General features: G+C 47.0%; 1 protein-coding gene across 1 annotated transcript in view; it reads right to left on the bottom strand.

The window, feature by feature from the left end:
* Positions 1-25,003, bottom strand: part of LOC134991139 (zinc finger protein OZF-like) — a 50,550-nt gene that overhangs the window by 4,988 nt on the left and 20,559 nt on the right. The gene's annotated exons all lie outside the window — the stretch shown is intronic.

The following is a 25,003-nucleotide window of genomic DNA, read 5'->3' as shown; positions in this document are numbered from 1 at the left end:
TAAAAATATAGGAGGTTAGTCATTTAATGTAATTGTCCAATTCACTCCATGTGCTAACCAGCCCTTTCCTGGTGTACAGCCATACATCTGAATCTGTGAGGCCTGAGACACTCATCGAAATGTGCACCAGCCCTACGGTAGGTGCAAATTCTTCATCTGAGCAGGGTTGGCTGGTTTAAACCAAATGTTTTTTTTTGTTTTTTTTTAAACACATTCTATTTTTTATTTTTTTTATCATCCTGTGACCACAGGCACGGTGCCGTGACTTCTTAAAAAAAGCCTTGTTGCTTGGTTCTTCATTTGAGTGAGCTGAACCAATGCAGTAAATTCACACACACAACAGAGAAATAAGTAAGATGGGAGGGTGAACCAGATCAGAGAGGTAATAAATCTTCCTAGCATCAGCTAAGATTCCACATACTCCTCCCCAACAATCCTAAAGTACAGGAGAAAACCATAACTAATATTCTCATTTTCACTTATCTCGGAGTGTACTTTGTATATGTTTTAATATATTTAGTCTACCTACATATATTCAGATGAAATAGGAATAATAAGCAGTAAAAACTAAGAATTTACTCACCGGTAATTCTATTTCTCGTAGTCCGTAGTGGATGCTGGGTACTCCGTAAGGACCATGGGGGGTATAGACGGGCACCGCAGGAGACTGGGCACTCTTAAAAGAAAGATTAGGTACTATATCTGGTGTGCACTGGCTCCTCCCTCTATGCCCCTCCTCCAGACCTCAGTTAGGGAAACTGTGCCCGGAAGAGCTGACATTACTAGGAAAGGATTTGGAATCCAGGTAAGACTCATACCAGCCACACCGTACAACTCGTGATAACTATACCCAGTTAACAGTATGAAACAAGAATGAGCCTCATTAACAGATGGCTCAAAACAATAACCCTTTTGTTAAGCAATAACTATATACATGTATTGCAGAGAGTCCGCACTTGGGACGGGCTCCCAGCATCCACTACGGACTACGAGAAATAGAATTACCGGTGAGTAAATTCTTATTTTCTCTGACGTCCTAGTGGATGCTGGGTACTCCGTAAGGACCATGGGGATTATACCAAAGCTCCCAAACGGGCGGGAGAGTGCGGATGACTCTGCAGCACCGAATGAGAGAACTCCAGGTCCTCCTCAGCCAGGGTATCAAACTTGTAGAATTTTGCAAGTGTGTTTGAACCCGACCAGGTAGCAGCTCGGCAAAGTTGTAAGGCCGAGACCCCTCGGGTAGCCGCCCAAGAAGAGCCCACCTTCCTCGTGGAATGGGCTTTTACGGATTTAGGATGCGGCAGGCCAGCCGCAGAATGAGAAAGCTGAATCGTGTTACAGATCCAGCGAGCAATAGTCTGCTTTGAAGCAGGAGCACCCAGCTTGTTGGGTGCATGCAGGATAAATAGCGAGTCAGTTTTCCTGACTCCAGCCGTCCTGGAAACATAGATTTTCAGAGTCCAGACTACGTCCAGCAACTTGGAATCCTCCAAGTCTCGAGTAGCCGCAGGCACCACAATAGGCTGGTTCAAATGAAACGCTTATGAAGGAATTGGGGACGAGTCCTCAATTCTGCCCTGTCTATATGGAAAATCAGATATGGGCTTTTATACGACAAAGCCGCCAATTCTGACACCTGCCTGGCCGAAGCCAAGGCCAACAGCATGACCACCTTCCACGCAAGATATTTTAACTCCACGGTCTTAAGTGGCTCAAACCAATGTGATTTTATGAAATCCAACACCACGTTGAGATCCCAAGGTGCCACCGGAGGCACAAAAGGGGGCTGAATATGCAGCACTCCCTTAACAAACGTCTGAACTTCAGGCAGTGAAGCCAGTTCTTTTTTAAAGAAAATAGATAGGGACGAAATCTGGACTTTAATGGATCACAATTTTAGGCCCATAGTCACTCCTGACTGTAGGAAGTACAGAAATCGACCCAGCTGAAATTCCTCTGTTGGGGCCTTTCTGGCCTCACACCAAGCAACATATTTTCACCATATGCGGTGATAATGTTTTGCTGTCACGTCCTTCCTAGCTTTTATCAGCGTAGGAAAGACTTCCTCTAGAATGCCCTTTTCCCTTAGGATCCGGCGTTCAACCGCCATGCCGTCAAACGCAGGCGTGGAAAGTCTTGGAACAGACAGGGTCCCTGCTGCAGCAGGTCCTGTCGGAGCGGCAGAGGCCATGGGTCCTCTGAGATCATTTCTTGAAGTTCCGGGTACCAAGTTCTTCATGGCCAGTCCGAAACGATGAGTATAGTCCTTACTCCTCTCTTTCTTATTATCCTCAGTACCTTGGGTATAAGAGGAAGAGGAGGGAACACATAAACCGACTGGTACACCCAAGGTGTCACTAAAGCGTCCACAGCTATCGCCTGAGGGTCCCTTGACCTGGCACAATATCTTTTTAGCTTTTAGTTGAGGCGGGACGCCATCATGTCCACCTGTGGTCGTTCCCAACGGTTTACAATCAGCTTGAAGACTTCTGGGTGAAGTCCCCACTCTCCCGGGTGGAGGTCGTGTCTGCTGAGGAAGGCTGCTTCCTAGTTGTCCACTCCCGGAATGAACACTGCTGACAGTGCTAGCACGTGATTCTCCGCCCATCGAAGAATCCTTGTGGCTTCTGCCATTGCCATCCTGCTTCTTGTGCCGCCCTATCGATTTACATGGGCGACTGCCGTGATGTTGTCTGACTGAATCAGCACCGGTTGGTTTTAAAGCAGGGATTCTGCTTGACTCAGGGCATTGTAAATGGCCCTTAGCTCCAGAATATTTATGTGTAGGGAAGTTTCCTGACTCAACCATTGTCCTTGGAAGTTTCTTCCCTGAGTGACTGCCCCCCAACCTTGTAGGCTTGCATCCGTGGTCACCAGGACCCAGTCCTGTATGCCGAATCTGCGGCCTTCGAGAAGATGAGCACTCTGCAGCCACCACAGCAGAGACACCCTCGCCCTCGGGGACAGGGTGATCAGCTGATGCATTTGAAGATACGATCCGGACCAATTGTCCAATAGATCCCACTGGAAGATCCTTGCATGGAACCTGCCGAAGGGAATCGCTTCGTAAGAAGCTACCATCTTTCCCAGGATTCGCGTGCAGTGATGCACCGACACCTGTTTTGGTTTCAGGAGGTCCCTGACCAGAGATGATAATTCCTGGGCCTTCTCCTCCGGGAGAAACACCTTCTTCTGTTCTGTGTCTAGAATCATACCCAGGAACAGCAGACGCGTCGCAGGAATCAGCTGTGACTTTGGGATATTCAGAATCCAGCCGTGCTGATGCAGCACTTCCTGAGAAAGTGCTACGCTGATTAGCAACTGCTCTTTGGACCTCGTCTTTATCAGGAGATCGTCCAAGTACGGGATAATTATAACTCCCTTCTTTCGAAGGAGTATCATCATTTCGGCCATTACCTTGGTAAATACCCTCGGTGCCGTGGACAGACCAAACGGCAACGTCTGGAATTGGTAATGACAGTCCTGTACCACAAATCTGAGGTACTCCTGGTGAGGAGGGTAAATGGGGACATGCAGGTAAGCATCCTTGATGTCCAGTGATACCATGTAATCCCCTTCGTCCAGGCTTGCAATAACCGCCCTGAGCGATTCCATCTTGAACTTGAACCTTCTTATATAAGTGTTCAAGGATTTCAAATTTAAAATGGGTCTCACCGAACCGTCCAGTTTCGGTACCACAAACATTGTGGAATAGTAACCCCGTCCTTGTTGAAGGAGGGGTACCTTGATTATCACCTGCTGAGAATACAGCTTGTGAATCGCCTCCAGCACTGCCTCCCTGTCTGGGGGAGTTGTTGGCAAGGCAGATTTGAGGAAACGGCGAGGGGGAGACGTCTCGAATTCCAGCTTGTACCCCTGAGATACCACTTGTAGAATCCAGGAATCAACCTGTGAGCGAGCCCACTGGTCGCTGAAGTTCCTGAGACGGGCCTCCACCACACCTGGCTCCGGCTGTGGAGCCCCAGCGTCATGCGGTGGACTTAGAGGAAGCGGGGGAGGACTTTTGTTCCTGGGAACTGGCTGTATGTTGCAGCTTTTTCACTCTACCTTTGCCTCTGGGCAGAAAGGACGCGCCTCTAACTCGCTTGCCCTTCTGGGGCCGAAAGGACTGTACTTGGTAATACGGTGCTTTCTTAGGCTGTGAGGGAACCTGAGGTAAAAAAGTCGACTTCCCAGCTGTTGCTGTGCATACGAGGTCCGAGAGACCGTCCCCAAATAATTCCTCACCCTTATAAGGCAAAACCTCCATGTGCCTTTTTGAATCAGCGTCACCTGTCCACTGCAGAGTCCATAATACTCTCCTGGCAGAAATGGACATTGCACTAATTCTAGATGCCAGCCGGCAAATGTCCCTCTGTGCATCCCTCATATATAGGACGACGTCCTTTATATGCTCTATAGTTAGCAAAATAGTATCCCTGTCTAGGGTATCAATGTTGTCTGACAGGGTATCAGACCATGCTGCTGCAGCACTACACATCCATGCTGACGCAATTGCAGGTCTCAGTCTAGTACCTGAGTGTGTATACACAGACTTCAGGATAGCCTCCTGCTTTCTATCTGCAGGTTCCTTTAGGGTGGTTGTATCCTGAGACGGCAGTGCCACCCTTTTTGATAAGCGTGTGAGCACCTTGTCCACCCTAGGGGATGTCTCCCAGCGTAACCTATCCGTTGACGGGAAGGGGTACGCCATCAGTAACCGCTTAGAAATCACTAGTTTCTTATCTGGGGAACACCACGCTTCTTCACACAATTCATTTAACTCATCAGATGGGGGAAAAGTCACTGGCTGCTTTTTCTCCCCAAACAAAATACCCTTTTTTGTGGTAACCGGGTTTATGTCAGAAATGTGCAATATATCTTTCATTGCCGTAATCATGCATCGGATGGCCCTTGTGGACTGTACATTTGTCTCATCCTCGTCGACACTGGAGTCAGACTCCGTGTCGACATCTGTGTCTGCCATCTGAGCTAGCGGGCGTTTATGAGCCCCTGATACGCCTGGGCAGGCGCGGGCTGAGATGCCGGCTTTCCCATGGCGGTTACGTCATCGAACCTTTTATGTAAGGAGTTGACACTGTCGGTTAATACCTTCCACATATCCATCCACTTCAGTGTCGGCCCCGTAGGGGGCGACATCACACTTATCGGCTCTTGCTCCGCCTCCACGTAACCCTCCTCATCAAACATGTCGACACAGCCGTACCGCCACACCGCACACACACAGGGAATGCTCTGACTGAGGACAGGACCCCACAAAGTCCTTTGGGGAGACAGAGAGAGAGTATGCCAGCACACACCACAGCGCTATATAACACAGGGATTAACACTATTACTGAGTGATTTTTCCCAATAGCTGCTTATATACACAATATTGCGTCTAAATTTATGTGCCCCCCCCTCTCTTTTTTACCCTTCTTGTAGTGTATACTGCAGGGGAGAGCCTGGGGAGCGTCCTTCCAGCGGAGCTGTGAAGAGAAAATGGCGCCGGTGTGCTGAGGGAGATAGCCCCGCCCTCTCCACGGCGGGCTTCTCCCGCTTTTTTAATGTTAATGGCGGGGGATTAGGCACATATACAGTTTATAACTGTATTATGTGCAATTTTGCCAAAGGTATACTTATTGCAGCCCAGGGCGCCCCCCCCCCCCTCCCCAGCGCCCTGCACCCACCAGTGACCGGAGCGTGTGGTGTGCTGTGGGAGCAATGGCGCACAGCTGCAGTGCTGTGCGCTACCTTATTGAAGACCGGAGTCTTCAGCCGCCGTTTTTCTTCTGGTTCTTCAGTCTTCTGGCTCTGGAAGGGGGACGGCGGTGCGGCTCCGGACGATCGAGGTCGGGCCCTGTATTCGATCCCTCTGGAAATAATGGTGTCCAGTAGCCTTAGAAGCACAAGCTAGCTGCAAGCAGGTAGGTTTGCTTCTCTCCCCTCAGTCCCTCATAGCAGTGAGTCTGTTGCCAGCAGATCTCACTGAAAATAAAAAACCTAACAAATACTTTCTTTTCTAAGAAGCTCAGGAGAGCCACTAGAATGCATCCAGCTCTGGCTGGGCACAGATTCTAACTGAGGTCTGGAGGAGGGGCATAGAGGGAGGAGCCAGTGCACACCAGATATAGTACCTAATCTTTCTTTTAAGAGTGCCCAGTCTCCTGCGGAGCCCGTCTATTCCCCATGGTCCTTACGGAGTACCCAGCATCCACTAGGACGTCAGAGCAAATGTTACAGAACATTGCTCTCACAACTCGAGTACTCCGGGATCATGGCTGGATCCTGAATCTTCCAAAGTCACATTTGGAGCAGACAAGGAGATTGTCTTTTCTAGGGATGATCCTCGACACGGAAGTGCAGAAGGTGTTTCTACCGGTGGAGAAAGCGTTGGTGATACAATCAATGGTCCGGGATGTCTTGAAGCCAACCTGGGTATCAGTTCATCAGTGCATTCGCCTTCTGGGGAAGATGGTTGCCTCTTACGAGGCTCTACAGTACGGAAGATTTCATGCACAGTCCTTCCAACTGGATCTCCTGGACAAATGGTCGGGATCTCTACTTCACATGCACCAGAGGATACGTCTGTCTCCGAAAACCAGACTCTCGCTCCTCTGGTGGCTGCAAACCTCTCACCTACTAAAGGGCCGCAGGTTCGGGATTCAGAATTGGATTCTTCTAACCACGGATGCAAGTCTCAGAGGTTTGGGAGCAGTCGCCCAAGGGGAAACCTTCGAGGGAAGGTGGTCAAGTCTAGAATCCATTCTTCCAATAAACATTCTGGAACTACCGCCTGTAGAAGACCGTTGTACCCTTAGTTCCAGAATGCACATCTTCTGCAAGATCGAGCCATTCAGGTTCAGTCGGACAACGTCACAGCTGTGTCCTACATAAACAGGCAGGGCCGAACGAAGAGCAGAGCTGCAATGTCAGAGGTAACAAGAATCATCCTCTGGGAGGAGACACGCGGCGGCGCTGTCCGCAATCTTCATTCCAGGAGTGGACAACTGGGAAGCGGACTTCCTCAGCAGACACGATCTCTATCCGGGGGAGTGGGGCCTACACCCAGAGGTGTTTGCAGAGGTGACAAGTCTTTGGGGCGTACCTCAAATAGACATGATGGCCTCACGCCTCAACAAGAAACTTCGGCGGTACTGTTCCAGGTCGAGGGATCCACAGGCAGTGGCAGTGGACGCCCTGGTAACTCCGTGGGTGTTCAAGTCAGAGTACGTATTCCCTCCACTCCTGCTCATCCCAAGGATTCGCAAACTAATCAAAAGAACAAGAGTTCAGGCGATCCTCATTGCTCCGGGCTGGGCAAGAAGGGCTTGGTACGCGGATCTTCTGGAGTTACTACTGGAAGATCAGAGTCCTCTTCGAGAGGACCTTCTGCAACATGGGCCGTTCGCTTATCAAGACTTACAATGGCTATGTTTGACAGCATGGAGGTTGAACACCAAATCTTAACTCGGAAGGGCATTCCGATCAAGGTTATTCCTACCCCGATACGGGCTAGGAAGAGAGTAACGTCAAGACCTTACCATAGTATTTGGAAAAAGTATGTGTCTTGGTGTGAATCCAAGAAGTTTCCTACGATAGAATTTCAACTTGGGCGGTTTTTCCTCTCCCTGCAAGCAGGAATGGATGTGGGCCTGCGCTCCCTAAAAGTCTAGATTTCGGGCTTGTCCATTTTCTTCCAGAATCAATTGGCTGCCCTTCCTGAGGTTCAGACTTTCCTGAAAGGGATTCTGCACTTCCAACCTCCCTTTGTGCCTCCTATGGCACCTTGGGATCTTAACGTGGTGCTGCAGTTCCTGCAATCGGATTGGTTCGAACCTTTACAGGAGGCTGAAGTCAAGTTTCTTACTTGGAAGGCTGTCACACTGTTGGCATTGGCATCTGCTAGACGTGTGTCAGAATTGGGGGCATTGTCCTGCAAGAGCCCCTACTTGATTTTCCATGAAGATAGAGCTGACCTCAGGACGCATCAGCAGTTTCTTCCAAAGGTTGTGTCGGCTTTTCATATCAACCAACCTACTGTGGTGCCAGTGGCTACTGACTCCTCAATTACCTCAAAGTCCTTGGATGTTGTGAGGGCTTTGAAGTGACAATGCTAAATTCCTTTGTCGTATAATCAACCCTTTATGAAGCTAAGAACACTGTACGCTGTTTACTTAAGAAATACCGTAATGATACGCTATTTGCGTAACGATCGCTCAGCGGTAAGCGAGACGCACAAGCGTCACGTTCGCTCACGGCCTAGTGATCACAGGACACGTTATTGGTTATGTCTAGGGGAAAGATTCGCTGTAACGTAGCGTACGCTAGAGACCACGAGGAGGTCACCAGCGATGCAGACGCTCACAACACTATACCTTTATGTTAAACCTTATACCGATGAAATACACAGAATACCTTAATGTGAGTACAGGGTGTAAATGCAACCTTGTGTAACCTGACTACCTACAAAGCTGTTTGAGCGTCACCGACGCTCAAGTGAACATTTAACACTATAGTAAATACACAGATACTGGTTTAGGTTTCCAAAGCCTATTAACTGTATTATATCTAATATACTTGTAAAAGGGGATAACAGTACATATGATACGCTACAATATAACAGAGACCTCCTAACCACAGAACTAAACAATGAATACAATAAGACAATACTATGCTGACCTAAATGAAATACAATACAATACTATAAGGTATTTAAGAGAAAAGAGGAGAGAGAGAGATAGAGAGAGAGAGAGAGAGAGAAATTGGCTCGCAGAATGACAATGATTATGGAGAGAACTTACGCACAAAGGGTATGATCGCCTGCGCCTCGATATCCAGCTCCCGATTATCAGCAGATAACCGTTGATGAGAGAGTGAGTTTGGATATGGTCGGCCTGCCTATTTATGCCCCACACACAATGCAATCTCCTAGTCCCTACAATCCCATTGTCCATTGGCCGAAGGAATTCGGCCCTGCATCATAACAAAAGGTCATAGGGTGATTCATACAGGTGGGCTGTGACGATTTCCAACAGCTCAGGTGGGTGGGAAACTGGGTTTCCCGCCGCATACCTGAGTATGTGTAAATCATAGAAATGGACATAAACTTCTTATGTCCATAACTATTCGCACGAGCGATTAATACGCTCCAAACCAACACCGGAATATTGCTAATTAAATACTCTTCCGATGGGTACCAAACACTGCAGTATGATTCCTGTTAGACCCTTCGTACGATGCAAAGAGGGATTCCTCAGCTCTGGGACATTGTACTTTAACCAAACTTACAGAAACTATCAAAGGGACCATGATCTATAAACTACATTAATTGTGAACATTTGTAACTAATGAGTCGCACGCTACGATCACATAAACTCTACCGTAAATGCGCATACTGCGCGTGCGAGTGCACGCTATTGCGGGTATGCGCTTCCACGGGAGAGCGTACGCATGCGCAGCACGGACCAGTGTGCGGTGCAAATATGGCAGTGTGCATTAAGACATTTTTCTGACTTTGACAGTCCACCCTTTGGCAGTCAATAATAACTGCCACAAAATATTTAAGGAGAAAAATGTAAGTCAGGGGTTAATTGATTTCCATGGTGGGGAAAGGAAGAAGAATGGAGTAGGTGTGAAGAGGGTATGACCTAGTGAGAAAGCAGAAGCATGTGTGTATGAGTCCATGTTTGGAGGGTCATGTATCATCGTGCCGTACGTGTGGTAAATCAAGCTTCGAGGTATTGCGAAGTATACATTTGAATTCCTTCTTATCCCGTACTAAGGGTCTGTGGATGGGCTGTCAAACTCTACCGAGCTCATTTCGGCTTACAGTTGTAACAAAATGGGGATGCACATTTTAGTTGATGATACATGAATGGGGGAGGTATGTGGTTGCTGATATCGGTGCCTGTATTCCCTATCGACTATGTGTGTCATTACCTGAGGGTTGTAGAGATGAAGATAAAGAACACTTATGGAAAATGCAATGATATTCTATGTCAGGGAAATGTACATCTGTCGATTGAGGTCTTGATTGGTGTCGGTTGATTGGAGTCTTCTTCTTTGTGCTTTTGCTCATAAATCGTGAGTAAAGCAAACAACGTCCATGGATTTACAAAAAATGTTGGGCTAGCGTGATTTAAAAGTTCCTAGGGAAACTGGGGTACCCATGGCATTGTCCATCAAAATCTTGTATATCAGGTCGTCTGCTCTTCTTCTTTCCATCTTTCCGTTGTCGGCCCCTTGGCTCATCAAATCCTTCGTCTACGTGGGTCTTTGTACCTCGGAGGAAAACATAGAAATGGGTGAAAGACGGACCGTATACTCATTACATCATTACGTCATGGTTTCTAGCATTGGGTCATAAATCAAATCCAGGTTAATTACAGTTTCCTCGCTCCTCAAGCTCATCACTTTTGTACTTTGTTTGCACCTCATTAAAGCCTGACCGCATCTAAATATCAATCCAATAGATATAACGACACCCAAGATACATAGGAGAAACTTTCCAACATCCATTATGACTCCTTGAGCCCAGTCTCCCAAACCGGAGAACCAATTTCGCGGGTTCAACCATGACACCCAACCAGTCAGCTCATTACCTACAGCAGCAAGGGTGAGATTGTGTTTTCGACGAAATTCCCACTTTAATTGCAGAATATCGTCCATCTTTTGGTCTATGACCTCTACCGGATCCTCGGTGCTATTTGTGATATACGTGCAACACTTTATGCCGTACTGTGTTGCCAATGTAACACAATATCCGCCTGTTACTGCTGTAAGGTAATTAAGAACCATCCTATGCTGAACTAGTTCTGTTTTGTAAGCTTGGAGTTCTCTTCCAGTATATCTAAACGTGTCATCATACATTTCAGTGATATTATCTAACAAATTGGCGAGTGCGGAAATGTATCTATAATTCATCACTCCTCGAGCGGTACGAGTGAAATCTAACGCTACCAGAACCTGAATCCCGGTGGATTCATGGATAAGATCAGAGGCCGGATGCTCTAACCTTTCTGACAGTTGTCTTTTAACTCGGTGTTCGTAGTGAGTGTGAGTATAAGGAGCTTGGGCACCACGGTGTATGTCCTTCATTTTGTCATGTGTTACAGTCATCACTTCAGGCAATACTTTTCCAATATAACACAATCCTTCAGAGTTTGGGGCAAGCCACTTGTACGCCTTTCTCCCGCATATGAAATATGCATCATCGGGGAGAACATAAGGGACGGAGAAGGACATGACCATGTTACAAACCTTCCAGGTGAAATCTCCTGACCCTAATTCTTCCATCTGTCTAATACACGTATCAGTTTGTACGATATGTGCACAGTATCCTGGTGATACCTCTCCAACTCTAGTAATCCTATTTCCTAAGGTATATCGATACCGAAAAGATTTCCCTCTACTGGCTATGTGGCGTACGAGCTCTGTATCTGTAGGCATTCTATCTGCTCTGTGTGAAAAGGTCATGGTAAGGTTGCTCCATGACACTTCCCAATTTCCCGGTTTTCTAGGATTGGAGATGTTAAAACATAAGAGGGACCTATCCACATGGTACTGGTGGAGCTTCAAACTAGGAGGGCTGGAGATATTAAACCTCCGGTCCACCGGTCTCCCACCACTTAGCTCAAGTACCTCCCCTAACGTTAAAGGAAATGGTACTAGCCCTGATTTGCTGTGACCCTGAGGTACTTGAGAGCATACCCAACAATCTGTTTGGTTCAACACGTTACCCACTAGAGAGTGATAGTCACTCAATGGATGCCGGTCCATATGGATATTAAAACTAGATTGGCATTTCTTTATGCATCCATCTTCAACCAGATTATCACAGAGCCTACAGATACAATTTTCTTCAGCTAACAATCCATCACAATTTCTTCTATCGGATCGTTTTCTGATACTCGCCTTTGCTTGTTGGATTGGTTGATCTTGGAAAACTACGCCTCCATCATCATAATCGGAACCCATTCCAGAACCTCTCTCGACCTCTATGGTACTCTCGCCGGAACAGACTGCTCTGGTCAACATCATGGTTAACATCAAAATCCGGATTACAGTCTCTTGGGGCAAGTCCATCTTTGAGGAGAAAATAGAGAAGAATGAGAAGGGGGAAACAGAAATTTTAAGGGAGAGGGGATGGGAAGTGGGGAAAAACAATAAAAGGGAGAGGGGAGTCGACAACTGCTTCCGGTCTTCAAGGCTCAGGTGCCGCCTCAGTCCTCCTGGAACAGACACTCCAGTGATACAACTTCTACCGTCTGTTCCTTATCACGGGACTTCTCTGGATCAGCAACCTTCTTGCAGTGGGATGAATGGACCCAAGTCTCTCTCTCAGCAACCTTCAATGCTGTGGTGCTAGTCAATAAGACCTGGTATGGTCCTTCCCATCTATCAATAAGACAACCTGAGCGTAGAAAATTTCGTATCATTACATAATCCCCAGGTTCAATGTCATGACAATTACTATCTGGTAAATCAGGAATAACCAACTTCAGATTATCATTTTGATTCCTCAACTGTTTACTCATATTAATTAAGTACTTTACAGTTACTTCATTGTTACATTTCAAATCATCCTGAGGGTTAATCATGACATGCGGTTGTCGACCAAACAGAATTTCAAAAGGAGACAGATTAAGAGGGGACCTGGGAGTGGTTCTGATACTATACAAAACAATGGGTAAAGCTTCTGGCCACGTCAATCCTGTCTCTGCCATTACTTTACTCAATTTATTTTTAATAGTGCTGTTCACTCTTTCGACCTTCGCACTCGCCTGTGGACGGTACGGAGTGTGCAGCTTACTATCAATTCCCATCAACTTACACATTCCTTGGAAGACATCACCTGTAAAATGGGTACCCCTATCACTTTCAATGATTCTAGGGATACCATATCTACATACAAATTCCTGCACAATTTTCTTAGCTGTAAACATAGCGGTATTTGTAGCTGCTGGAAAAGCTTCGACCCAATTCGAGAAAACATCTATACAAACAAGTACATACTTTAAATTTCTACATGGGGGCAATTGAATGAAGTCAATTTGTATTACTTGGAAAGGGCCGCCGGCAGGTGGGATATGGGATGGTTCTGTAGGTATTGCCTTTCCAATATTCTTTCTCAGACAGGTAAGGCATGACATTGCTCTTTTACTAGCATGAGAGGAGAATCCTGGGGCACACCAGTATGCTCTTACCAATTTGCACATCCCCTCCTTGCCTAGATGAGTCAGCCCGTGAGCTGCTTCAGCCAGACACGGAAGGTATGCCCTGGGGGCCACTGGTTTACCATGTCCATCCGTCCAGAGCCCTGAGGACTCCTGGCCATATCCCTTTGCCCTCCAGACTGCTCTCTCCTGAGTGGAACACAAATTCTGCATTTCACACAACTTTTGTGTGTTGATGGTATTAAATACCATCAACTGTGTGGCGTCTGTCTGTATGGGGGTAGCAGCTGCAAGCTTTGCGGCTTCGTCTGCTCGGCTGTTACCAAGGGATACTGGGTCTTGGCTATATGTATGTGCTTTACATTTGATAACAGCCACTCTGTCGGGTTCCTGTATCGCTGTTAGAAGCCTTTTTATATGAGCTGCATGCGCTATCGGTGTGCCAGCTGCCGTCATGAAGTTTCTGAGCCGCCATAGGGCTCCGAAATCATGGACTACCCCGAACGCGTATCTGGAATCGGTGTAGATATTGGCAGACTTTCCCTTAGCCAATTCACATGCTCTGGTTAGGGCGACCAGTTCAGCAACCTGGGCTGAGTGAGGTGGGCCTAGTGGTTCCGCTTCTATGGTGTCTTGGTCATCTACGACTGCGTATCCAGTACACAAGTCTCCCGAGTCTGACTGTCTGTGACAACTACCGTCCGTGTAGAACGTGAGTTCTGCATCTTCTAGTGGATTGTCACTGATGTCAGGCCTTGCGGTAAAATTTTGGGTCAAATATTCCATACAATCATGTGTATCTTCCTTTGCATTAAATCCTCCTTCCCCATCACTCTCACCTCCCACCCTTTGTGCCTGTCCAGGCACACCTGGGAGATATGTTGCAGGGTTTAATGCACTGCATCTCCTTATGGTGATGTTTACGGGGGCCATTAATGCCAATTCCCATCTCGTAAACCTTGCTGATGAGACGTGTCTGGTTTGGGCAGAATTCAATAAGGCAGATACCGCATGTGGTGTATGGATTGTGAGGTTGTGGCCTAGCACGACATCTTCGCTTTTCGTCACTAGCAATGCTATCGCTGCAACGCTACGCAAGCATGTGGGGAGGGACCGCGCTACCGTATCTAGCTGAGCGCTGTAGTATGCAACTGGCCTGCTGGCGTCACCGTGTTTTTGTGTTAGTACACCTGCTGCGCACCCAGCACTTTCTGTTCCGTATAGTTCAAAGGGTTTCCCATAGTCTGGCATACCTAGTGCAGGTGCCTGCGTTAGACACTGTTTGAGTCTCTCAAATGCTGTTTCAGATTCGTCTGTATGCGAAATCCGATCAGGTTTGTTTGAGGAGACCATTTCCTGCAAAGGTAGTGCCAATATGGAAAACCCTGGGATCCAATTACGGCAATACCCACACATTCCTAAAAACGTCCTGATCTGTTGCTGGGTTTGTGGCAGTGTCATGTCTCTAATGGCTTGGATTCTATCAGCGGTCAGGTGTCTCAGTCCTTGTGTTAGACAGTGTCCCAAATATTTTACCTTAGTCTGGCATAATTGCAACTTGTCTTTGGAAACTTTGTGACCTGTGTCTGAAAGATGAAACAGGAGCTGTTTCGTATCCTTCAGGGAAGCTTCCAGTGAATCTGAACACAGCAGTAAATCATCCACATACTGTATCAATACTGATCCAGTCTCTGGTTGAAAAGACTGTAAACAATCATGCAAAGCCTGAGAAAATATACTTGGACTGTCTATGAAACCTTGGGGTAATCGAGTCCACGTGTATTGGACTCCTCTGTATGTGAATGCAAACAAATATTGGCTGTCAGGGTGCAGAGGTACCGAAAAGAAAGCGGAGCAGAGGTCAATAACAGTGAAAAATTTGGCAGTGGGAGGAATTTGCATTAGGATGACAGCTGGATTAGGCACTACGGGGAACTGACTCTCGACTATTTTGTTAATCCCCCTTAGATCCTGCACTAGCCTGTAACCCCTCCCCCCACTCTTTTTAACAGGGAAGATGGGACTATTTGCTGTGCTGGACGTTCTTACTAGAATGCCCTGTTGTAGCAAGCGCTCTATTACGGGAAAAACTCCTAACTCCACCTCTGGCTTCAGAGGATACTGTGGGATTTTTGGAGCTATCCTACCATCTTTTACTTGTACTACTACTGGAGCTACGTTTGCCATTAATCCAGTGTCCTGTCCATCTTTTGTCCAAAGTGACTCTGGTATCTGAGATGTCATCTCTTCTACCTGGGATGGGTTCCTATTTGTCATAATGGTGTGTGACATTAATTTTGATGGGGAGTCTAACATGTCTCGTACTTCCTGAGCGTGATTCTCAGGGATGTCCAAGAATACACCTTCAGGAGTACAATAAATGACACAACCCATTTTACATAGTAAGTCTCTTCCCAGGAGATTGGTTGGTGCCGATGCAGCCAGCAAAAAGGAATGCTTGGTATGCAAAGGCCCTATTGTAATCTCGGCTGGTTTGCTAACAGGGTAGTGCTGGACTACTCCTGTTACTCCCATGGCTGGAACTGTCCTACCAGTGGTTCTCATGCCCACTGTCGAATTGATCACTGACTTGGCCGCCCCTGTGTCTACAAGAAAGTTTAAAGTTTTACCGGCTACATTGATTGCAATCTCTGGTTCGCTTCCAAGACTGGCAATCAATTTAACCGGCTGCAGATTACAGGTATGGCCACACCCCTATTGGGTATGCTGACCTCCCTGAATCCCATTGGCAGCAACTACTTGTGCGGGGGTTAGCTGGGAACTACCAGAGGCATGCCAATCTCTGTTCGGGGGATATCTTTTTGTTTCCCCTGTATGTGGCTCAAAACTCCGCCTCTGTGGACCCTGCTCCCAATGTCGTGTGTGGTGTTGTTGTCTAGGGGGTTGAAAAGATCTTTGTACATTCTTTATTCTACATTCTCGTGCAAAATGTCCTGGTCTGTTACAAGAAAAACATGTTATTCCACTTGCCTTACCCACAGGATTCGGTGGTACATACGCAGGCTGCCTTGTGGTCAGCGCCTGTATACTTACGGACATCAACTTATCACTTTGCGACTCCCTGTGTCTAGTGATGTTTTTGTCGTGATCAACAGCAGCCTCTCTCAAAGTGGACACTGACAGACCTCGCCAACATGGTTGCGTGGTCTGTACCCTAGCCTTTAATGTTTCTTTCAAACCATCCATCAGTACAGATACTGCTACTTCTCGATGGTTTGGGTTGGTCTTTATGTCTTCTATACCAGTGTATTTTGCCATTTCTGATAATGCCCGGTGGAAATATTCTGCTGCCGTTTCAGACTCCTTTTGTTTAATGGAGAATAGTTTATTCCATTTAGCAACGGCTGGGAAATATTCTTTTAGCTGCAAATTTATCCTTTTTACATTATCCTGATCGTACACATCTGTAAGTGGTACATCTTTATCTAATAGACAGTCAGCTAAGAATTTAACTGAGTCGACACTGGGAGGTAAGCAAGCTCTTAACACTATCTGCCAATCCTTATTATTGGGCTCTAAAGTGTTTCCTAGATCCCTGATGTATTTTTGGCTTGCCACTAAATCCTTCCTGGGGTCTGGGAATTCAGACACTATGGTCCTTAATTCCATTCTAGTTAACGGGCAATACATGGCAATGTTCCTGACGGGTGTGACTCCTGATGCATCTGTTTTCCCATTGGGAACTACTATCACCTTAACTGGATTAACTCTTATAACTTCACTCTGTGTAGATTCTACAACTTGTGGTACAATTGTTTCAGTGTAGTGCATGGTGCCGTACTTACCCGCTGACACGACCTCACCTATCCCTCCGCTAGGGGCCTTCACTACTCTCGTGGGTGGTGCTGTGCCTACTGTGGTCTCTGCTATGGTGGCCGCTAGAGAGAGCGCTGAAATTGTTGCCGAATCGTCTTCTTGTTCACACTCCTGAGGAAGGTTCAAAACAGGGTACAACTTGCACGGGTTAATACTTGCATGAGTTATTCGGTTAACATCATTTACATTTACATTGTTACTAAGAGTTTGTGTTTTACAACCCAGTGCGTTTCTCTCCGCAATCAACTTCTCTCCTGCAATGTATGGTGGAGGAGGAGCTGTGGCAATCAACTTCCTGACTGCCCCAGATCCCGCCGCCAGAGCCAAACCTCTCTGTATCTCACCTTCCTGGTGCCATAACTGTAAATAATCATGATGCTGAATTCGTCTCTTTGGTGATTTTACGAGACATATCCTCCTCCTTAAATTTTGTAACACCTCTGGACTGAAGCTACCTATTCTTGGGAACTTGTCCCTGTCTTGTACAGTCATTCTTTGCCATTCATCACATAAAACCTCTGTGTGACTACCGTATTTTTCACACATTATATATCTTGCCGACCCAACTGGTCGGTCCTCCGAATCAACCTGAACCTGGGTTGATCGCCCCCTACCTGAGCAACTGGCCCCCATCGTCTGTAGGTGTTGCTTAGTCCTCCTTGGATTTTCTGTATCAAGGTTTTCAGCAAGCCTTTACAGACAACCAAATTACTCCGCAGTAGGCCGGCGGTGGCGGTTTACCGAGTACCCCACTCACTCGCCCACCTCGACCAATACGACCTGATCACACCGATATGGTGCTGGCGTACTCGATACAGGGCCCCTATGGAACCTTCAGTTTACTGGAACATATGAGGGATACCCGCAGGACACTTACTCTTTCCAGTAAACGTTGGGGTTGTTAGATAGTTCCTGAGTGACCAGCGAACTTCTCTTCCCGAAAAAATAAAAAATTACACAAATCACGTCAGAGTGTACAAATAGCGTTTGTGACTTCTTTACTCTAATGGTATGAGGTCAGATTAACTACTGCACACAATTACGTGCGGTCCAATCGTTCAGTACACGAGCACTACTTGTCATGTACTGAAAGATCAATGGAATCTATGTTTCCGGCTGTGATTCCTCCAGCCAGAGCTTGTATGGCCTATATGGGTTCTGCACCAACACCCCAGGCGTTGTGCCACTGGACTTTTATAGCGGACCTTTTTACCTTATGACCTCCTGGTCTTGTTACCTTATGACCTCCTGGTCTTGTTACCTTTACCTTATGGTCCGCTATACTCTAATGCTCAAATTATTATTTTTAACCAGGGATGCCTCCCTAGCCACCGTATATGTCACTTACACGTATGTCCCTTGACGAGTACTCGACTTTCCTTTTGGTTCCACCTTTTAAATTGTATAAACACACTCACTCAACACATGTACACTTTGTTTCTATGTCTATTTCTGCGCAGAAATTGTCTTCAGGCCAAGAGTGTTACCAATTAGGAGCAGGATCTGTTAAACTAAATTTCAGATTTTTCCAAAAATAGATTTGCGTTATTTACCGCGTCGCGTTATCTACCGCTGTGCGTTACTTATCGCCTTTGCGCTACTTCACTTTTGCGCTACTTCAACTTTATCACAACTTGAGCTACGTGGGCGTAACCAGACGCTACGTTGCGTAATGTACGCTGCGTGCGTCTGCCTTTCGGATTGCGTACGCTAGTCTTTGTTAGTGACACGTGTACGCAATGCAAAGGATCCACCGTAACACAATATATATTTTATCAATGTAGATGATCCCTGATCATCTACCGCAATCCACACTGCACACTGGCTGCCTCGTCTCTCGGACAAGCCGTGTGTTGTTCTATACTTTAACTATTACCTTTATTTATTAAATAACAGCAAATCTCCTTTTAGCCCTTTCTATCAACTATAAAATTTGGCAAACAGGAATAGTGATATACGAAAATGAAACAGAAATGCAGATATATGCGTGCGTACGCGAGACAAAAGAAAAATAAAGTTTAAAAAAAAAAACACAAGCGTTTTGTTCTTACTTCCGGTTACCGGATTCCTTCAGCACTCTTTACCTAAGCGAAGCAGACGCTTATCCCGTCAGCAACTGCGAGACAACCTCCCACCCTTTGCTGGGGGATAATGTCTGCTGATCTACCTAGTGCAGATGTGAAAAGGACCGGACGAGCCCGCAATTGACAATGCTAAATTCCTTTGTCGTATAATCAACCCTTTATGAAGCTAAGAACACTGTACGCTGTTTGCTTAAGAAATACCGTAATGATACGCTATTTGCGTAACGATCGCTCAGCGGTAAGCGAGACGCACAAGCGTCACGTTCGCTCACGGCCTAGTGATCACAGGACACGTTATTGGTTATGTCTAGGGGAAAGATTCGCTGTAACGTAGCGTACGCTAGAGACCACGAGGAGGTCACCAGCGATGCAGACGCTCACAACACTATACCTTTATGTTAAACCTTATACCGATGAAATACACAGAATACCTTAATGTGAGTACAGGGTGTAAATGCAACCTTGTGTAACCTGACTACCTACAAAGCTGTTTGAGCGTCACCGACGCTCAAGTGAACATTTAACACTATAGTAAATACACAGATACTGGTTTAGGTTTCCAAAGCCTATTAACTGTATTATATCTAATATACTTGTAAAAGGGGATAACAGTACATATGATACGCTACAATATAACAGAGACCTCCTAACCACAGAACTAAACAATGAATACAATAAGACAATACTATGCTGACCTAAATGAAATACAATACAATACTATAATACTATAAGGTATTTAAGAGAAAAGAGGAGAGAGAGAGATAGAGAGAGAGAGAGAGAAATTGGCTCGCAGAATGACAATGATTATGGAGAGAACTTACGCACAAAGGGTATGATCGCCTGCGCCTCGATATCCAGCTCCCGATTATCAGCAGATAACCGTTGATGAGAGAGTGAGTTTGGATATGGTCGGCCTGCCTATTTATGCCCCACACACAATGCAATCTCCTAGTCCCTACAATCCCATTGTCCATTGGCCGAAGGAATTCGGCCCTGCATCATAACAAAAGGTCATAGGGTGATTCATACAGGTGGGCTGTGACGATTTCCAACAGCTCAGGTGGGTGGGAAACTGGGTTTCCCGCCGCATACCTGAGTATGTGTAAATCATAGAAATGGACATAAACTTCTTATGTCCATAACTATTCGCACGAGCGATTAATACGCTCCAAACCAACACCGGAATATTGCTAATTAAATACTCTTCCGATGGGTACCAAACACTGCAGTATGATTCCTGTTAGACCCTTCGTACGATGCAAAGAGGGATTCCTCAGCTCTGGGACATTGTACTTTAACCAAACTTACAGAAACTATCAAAGGGACCATGATCTATAAACTACATTAATTGTGAACATTTGTAACTAATGAGTCGCACGCTACGATCACATAAACTCTACCGTAAATGCGCATACTGCGCGTGCGAGTGCACGCTATTGCGGGTATGCGCTTCCACGGGAGAGCGTACGCATGCGCAGCACGGACCAGTGTGCGGTGCAAATATGGCAGTGTGCATTAAGACATTTTTCTGACTTTGACAGAAGATTCATGTGAAGAGAACTTCTCGTCACAGAAAGTCGGACTGTCTGTTTGTCCTTTATGATCCCAACAAGATTGGGTGTCCTGCTTCTAAGCAGATGATTTCTTGCTGGATCAGGTTCACTATCCAGCATGCTTATTCTACGGCAGGATTGCCGCGTCCAAAATCGGATAAGGCCCACTCTACTCATAAAGTGGGTTCTGCCTGGGTGGCTGCCCGGGGTGTCTCTGCTTTACAGCTTATTGGGTGCATACAGGATAAACAGCGAGTCAGATTTTCTGACTCCAGCCGTCCTGGAAACATATTTTCAGGGCCCTGACAACGTCCAGCATCTTGGAATCCTCCAAGTCCCTAGTAGCCGCAGGTACCACAATAGGTTGGTTCAGGTGAAGCGCTGACACCACCTTAGGGAGAAACTGTGTACGAGTCCTCAATTCCGCCCTGTCCGAATGGAAAATCAGATAGGGGCTTTTGCAGGATAAAGCCGCCAATTCTGACACGCGCCTGGCCGAAGCCAGGGCCAACAGCATGACCACTTTCCATGTGAGATATTTTAAATCCACAGACTTAAGTGGTTCAAACCAATGTGATTTGAGGAAACCCAAAACTACATTGAGATCCCAAGGTGCCACTGGAGGCACAAAAGGAGGCTGTATATGCAGCACCCCTTTGACAAACGTCTGAACTTCAGGAACTGAAGCCAGTTCTTTTTGGAAGAATATTGACAGGGCCGAGATCTGAACCTTAATGGATCCCAATTTGAGGCCCATAGACACTCCTGTTTGCAGGAAATGCAGGAAACGACCCAGTTAAAATTCCTCCATTGGGGCCTTCTTGGCCTCGCACAACGCAACATATTTTCGCCAAATTCGGTGATAATGCTTTGCGGCAACATCCTTCCTGGCTTTTATCAGGGTAGGGATGACTTCATCCGGAATGCCTTTTTCCTTCAGGATCCGACGTTCAACCGCCATGCCGTCAAACGCAGCCGCGGTAAGTCTTGGAACAGACAGGGTCCCTGCTGGAGCAGGTCCCTTCTTAGAGGCAGAGGCCATGGGTCCTCTGTGAGTATCTCTTGAAGTTCCGGGTACCAAGTCCTTCTTGGCCAATCCGGAGCCACGAGTATAGTTCTTACTCCTCTCCGTCTTATAATTCTCAGTACCTTGGGTATGAGAGGCAGAGGAGGGAACACATACACTGACTGGTACACCCACGGTGTTACCAGAGCATCCACAGCTATTGCCTGAGGGTCCCTTGACCTGGCGCAATACCTGTCCAGTTTTTTGTTGAGGCGGGACGCCATCATGTCCACCTTTGGTTTTTCCCAACGGTTTACAATCATGTGGAAGACTTCTGGGTGAAGTCCCCACTCTCCCGGGTGGAGATCGTGTCTGCTGAGGAAGTCTGCTTCCCAGTTGTCCACTCCCGGAATGAACACTGCTGACAGTGCTATCACATGATTTTCCGCCCAGCGAAGAATCCTTGCAGCTTCTGCCATTGCCCTCCTGCTTCTTGTGCAGCCCTGTCTGTTTACGTGGGCGACTGCCGTGATGTTGTCCGACTGGATCAACACCGGCTGACCTTGAAGCAGAGGTCTTGCTTGGCTTAGAGCATTGTAAATGGCCCTTAGTTCCAGGATATTTATGTGAAGTGATGTCTCCAGGCTTGACCACAAGCCCTGGAAATTTCTTCCCTGTGTGACTGCTCCCCAGCCTCTCAGGCTGGCATCCGTGGTCACCAGGACCCAGGCCTGAATGCCGAATCTGCGGCCCTCTAGACGATGAGCACTCTGCAACCACCACAGGAGAGACACCCTTGTCCTTGGGGACAGGGTTATCCGCTGATGCATGTGAAGATGCGATCCGGACCATTTGTCCAGCAGATTCCACTGGAATGTTCTTGCGTGGAATCTGCCGAATGGAATTGCTTCGTAGGAAGCCACCATTTTCCCCAGGACCCTTGTGCATTGATGCACTGAGACCCGGTCTGGTTTCAGGAGGTTTCTGACTAGCTCAGATAACTCCCTGGCTTTCTCCTCCGAGAGAAACACCTTTTTCTGGACTGTGTCCAGAATCATCCCTAGAAACAGCAGACGTGTCGTCGGGATCAGCTGGGATTTTGGGATATTCAGAATCCACCCGTGCTGCCGTAGCACTACTTGAGATAGTGCTACTCCGACCACTAACTGTTCCCTGGATCTTGCCCTTATCAGTAGATCGTCCAAGTAAGGGATAATTAAGACGCCTTTTCTTCGAAGTAGTATCATCATTTCGGCCATTACCTTGGTAAAGACCCGGGGTGCCGTGGACAATCCAAACGGGAGCGTCTGAAACGGATAGTGACAGTTCTGTACCACAAACCTGAGGTATCCTTGATGAGAAGGGTAAATTGGGACATGGAGGTAAGCATCCTTGATGTCCAAAGACACCATATAGTCCCCTTCTTCCAGGTTCGCGATCACCACTCTGAGTGACTCCATCTTGAATTTGAACCTTTGTATGTAAGTGTTCAAGGATTTCAGATTTAAAATAGGTCTCACCGAGCTGTCCGGCTTCGGTACCACAAACAGCGTTGAATAATACCCCTTGCCCTGTTGCAGGAGGGGTACCTTGATTATCACCTGCTGAGAATACAGCTTGTGAATGGCCTCCAATACCGCCTCCCTGTCGGAGGGAGACGTCGGTAAAGCAGACTTTAGGAAACGGCGAGGAGGAGATGTTTAGAATTCCAATTTGTACCCCTGAGATACCACCTGAAGGACCCAGGGGTCTACTTGCAAGTGAGCCCACTGCGCGCTGAAATTCTTGAGACAGGCACGGTGGGGGCACAAGTCCGCTCGTAAAGCCCCAGCGTCATGCTGAGGACTTGACAGAAGTGGGAGAGGGCTTATGCTCCTGGGAACTGGCTGTCTGCTGCAGCCTTTTTCCCCTTCCTCTGCCACGGGGCAGAAATGAGGAGCCTTTCGCCCGCTTGCCCTTATGGGGATGAAAGGACTGCGCCTGATAATACGGCGTCTTCTTATGTTGAGAGGCGACCTGGGGTAAAAATGTGGATTTCCCAGCCGTTGCTGTGGCCACCAGGTCTGATAGACCTACCCCAAATAACTCCTCCCCTTTATAAGGCAATACTTCCATATGCCGTTTGGAATCTGCATCACCCGACCACTGTCGCGTCCATAACCCTCTTCTGGCAGAAATGGACAGCGCACTTACTCTTGATGCCAGTCGGCAAATATCCCGCTGTGCATCACGCATATATAGAAATGCATCTTTTAAATGCTCTATAGTCAGTAATATACTGTCCCTATCTAGGGTATCAATATTTTCAGTCAGGGAATCCGACCAAGCCAACCCAGCACTGCACATCCAGGCTGAGGCGATTGCTGGTCGCAGTATAACACCAGTATGTGTGTAAATACATTTTAGGATACCCTCCTGCTTTCTATCAGCAGGATCCTTAAGGGCGGCCGTCTCAGGAGAGGGTAGAGCCACCTGTTTTGATAAGCGCGTGAGCGCTTTATCCACCCTAGGGGGTGTTTCCCAACACGCCCTAACCTCTGGCGGGAAAGGATATAATGCCAATAATTTTTTTGAAATTATCAGTTTTTTATCGTGGGAAACTCACGCTTCATCACACACCTCATTTAATTCCTCAGATTCAGGAAAAACTACAGGTAGTTTTTTCTCACCTAACATAATACCCCTTTTGGTGGTACTGGTATTATCAGAAATATGTAAAACATTTTTCATTGCCTCAATCATGTAACGTGTGGCCCTACTGGAAGTCACGTTTGTCTCTTACCCGTCGACACTGGAGTCAGTATCCGTGTCGACGTCTGTATCTGCCATCTGAGGTAACGGGCGTTTTAGAGCCCCTGATGGCTTTTGAGACACCTGAACAGGCACAAGCTGAGTAGCCGGCTGTCTCATGTCATCAACTGTCTTTTTCAAAGAGCTGACACTGTCACGTAATTCCTTCCATAAGCTCATCCACTCAGGTGTCGACTCCCTAGGGGGTGACATCTCTATTATAGGCAATTGCTCCGCCTCCACATCATTTTCCTCCTCATACATGTCGACACAACGTACCGACACACAGCACACACACAGGGAATGCTCTGATAGAGGACAGGACCCCACTAGCCCTTTGGGGAGACAGAGGGAGAGTTTGCCAGCACACACCAGAGCGCTATATATATACAGGAATAACCTTATATAAAAGTGTATTTCCCCCTTATAGCTGCTGTATTGTTAATACTGCGCGTAATTAGTGCCCCCCTCTCTTTTTTAACCCTTTCTGTAGTGTAGTGACTGCAGGGGAGAGCCAGGGAGCTTCCCTCCAACGGAGCTGTGAGGGAAAAT

The sequence above is a fragment of the Pseudophryne corroboree genome, unplaced genomic scaffold (assembly GCF_028390025.1).
Source record: "Pseudophryne corroboree isolate aPseCor3 unplaced genomic scaffold, aPseCor3.hap2 scaffold_1205, whole genome shotgun sequence".
Classification (NCBI taxonomy): Eukaryota; Metazoa; Chordata; class Amphibia; order Anura; family Myobatrachidae; genus Pseudophryne; species Pseudophryne corroboree.
This window is presented reverse-complemented; position numbering and strand designations above follow the sequence as displayed.